A 2,762-nucleotide genomic window follows, 5' to 3' on the forward strand; every position below is an offset into this window, starting at 1 on the left:
CGGGAAAGATGAAGTCCCAATCAGGAATCTTTATGGGTGGGAGACCGAGACCGGAGCAGAAAGTGGGAAGGTCGGAAGGAGTATGCAGGGCGTGGATCTTTCCAGAAAAGGAGACCTGGAGGTTGAAAGGAAAACCCCATCGGTATTTCAGTTGTCGTTTGCGGAGTTCCTCCGTGAGGGTGCGGAGGGTCTTCCTTTGTTGAAGCGTATGCCAGGAAAGATCCTGGAAGATGGAAATTGGGTCGCCATTAAAGTCCAGGCCATCTAGGCGACGCACTTTATTCATAATTTCCTCCTTCTGAGAGTAGTAATGCAATCGACATATGACGTCCCGAGGTCGGTCGGCGGGGAGTCCTCTCGGTTTCAGGGCACGGTGAGCTCTGTCAAAGGTTATGATGTTGTCCGAGTCTTTACCCAGAACTGCGTTGAATATTTTCGTTAGAGCGTCTACTAAGCCCGTCTGGGGGACATCATCGGGGATTCCTCTCACCCGGACATCGTTTCTCCTACCTCTATTGTCCAAATCCAACACACGGGACCTCAGCGACCGGATTTCATCCGATTGAGCCTTGATAACATCTGTAAGGGACCCCAAAAAAGCATCCGCAGAATCACGATGGTCCTCCAGAACGGTCACCCTATCAGAAAGTTGCGATATATCATGTTTAATAGATGCCAACTCTCTACGCATGGTATCCTGGAGATCCTGCTTAGTTGGAAGCGTTTTCATGAACTTCAAGATGTCCTGGAGAGCGGCATCGCCATGAGCGCTTGGGGAAGTTGTTCCATCCCTAAAGGGGAGGCAGGAGAGGTGGGATGGCAGGAAGAGGGGCTTGAGGGGGAGAGATCTCCGGAAGGCGTAGCGGGAGTAGGTTGTAGGAATGATCTCATTCCCGGCTGGGTCACGGTCTCCCTCGGTTGCGTAGTATTACCTTTCTTCTTCCCGGATCTGACCATGCTGAGGGGAGGACAGATAATTGAGCGTGTTCATGTGATAGAGAGACTAAATGCAATGGTACTGCTCAGTACGCTGTGAAGTGCCTACAGCATGATGACTCCCAGTGGAATGGCACTAGCACGCCATTAATCAAACTTCAGCTAATAGGGCATCAAGCACACATTGGGTATCATATTCCGCATCCCCAAGAAGGAGTGGGCGGATGCAGGACATCCGTGCCACCGACTCACAAAAGACGTCCCGAGACAATTTGCAAAATCTGTCAGGCAGGTGTAAATGCAGCAGGTACAGAAATAAGCTTGTGTATCTGGAAGAGCCACTAGGGGGAGCTCCAACCCAGTACATATACTTCATAGAGCAAATCCTCTGTGCAATGGGAGAAGAATCAGCAAGAAATAGTAATTGCACGGAAACAGCACCCACCTCAATGATAGCAAATAGCCCTCCAATAGCCCCCCCACAAACGGTGGAGTAGAGAAATACAATGGATAATTGCAGCAGTAGGGGCAATGGAGGGGTCTCACCCGGTCAGCAGCTCGGCTCCAGGCTGCAGCAGCGTCCTCCAAGTTCAGGGGGAAGATGGCCGCCCAGAATATATTCCGGTGAGGGAGACTGCTGCAGGCAGTGTCCTCCGCACCTCTGCGTACCCCAGGAATAGGAGGGCCTTGTTCAGGGGCCAGGGAAGGTCTCAGAGCCGTCCGCCGGTCTCAGCCGCCGGGCGCCGCAGCAGCGACACGTGATGCACCCGGAGGTCGGAGCCGCGCCCGCCGAGCACGGGCGTGCGGGCAGAGGGAGACAATGCTGTATAGCAGCCGAGCCGCTGCAGAGGACTGTCTCCCCGTATTTAAAGTAGCGGTAAGCTGCGGAGGGGGGATCCGAGGTGGGAGGAGTGTCCGGTTCCACCGAGGCGGCTCCAGCAGGGTAGGAGGGAAAGTTGAGTCCCCGGCTTCCAGGCAGGGAACAGGCCGCAACCTGCAGAGGGGTAGGAGACCCCCCCCCGGCTTCGCGAACCCGGTTCCCGTGACAGGGGATGCTTCCAGGCACCAAGGAAAGGAGGGTGTTTATGGATGCAAGATGGGGGGATAGAGCCACTGGAAAGGGGTCTGTTAGGCTAAATTAGCAGGAGCTCTTTCAAAGCCTGTGTGCATTCAATGGCTGCCAAGCCACGCCCTCCTGCACCTAGATCTACTACAGCAACCACAACAATAATTACAGTAGCTTGTATCTGACTAAATGAGACATTATTTTATTCAAACCCAGCCTGTAACATGGTAGTTAGGACTGATTGGCTCCTACTTTATCTCCATCCAAGGCTTAGTAAATATACCCTCTAATACCTAATATGTGACCTGGTTGTTTGGAGGAGTTGGCAGATCGGGGTGTTCCTTGCTATAGAGCAAGTAAATCACGTTTATTACTACAGTGGAAAAACAAGAACACATTCTGTGGAACAGGACTATTTAAATGGCTTAGAGGTGGAGGGGATCTTTTATAGGCCACATACAAATAGGAGGCGGCGCTTATTTATGTTACAGGGGGTTTTCCAAATGCAAATGAGTGTGCACCTTGAAATGCGCTAGGAAAGTATAAGGAATTATTGCAGAACCTCAGTTTTTGCAGTTCTTAGATGAACCCCCCCCCTCATTGCTTGAGGTGGTTTAATGCAGCTTTGCACGTGGGGTTAGTAAAGTCAGGTGCTGCACTACTGGACATCATTGCTACAGAGCTCTCCTGTTAGGAAGTGTATTATTAATCAGCCTATCCTTTCTATCTCTATCTTTCTATATAATTACACATGATCATG

Source organism: Pseudophryne corroboree, chromosome 4 (genome assembly GCF_028390025.1).
Source record: "Pseudophryne corroboree isolate aPseCor3 chromosome 4, aPseCor3.hap2, whole genome shotgun sequence".
NCBI classification, from domain to species: domain Eukaryota; kingdom Metazoa; phylum Chordata; class Amphibia; order Anura; family Myobatrachidae; genus Pseudophryne; species Pseudophryne corroboree.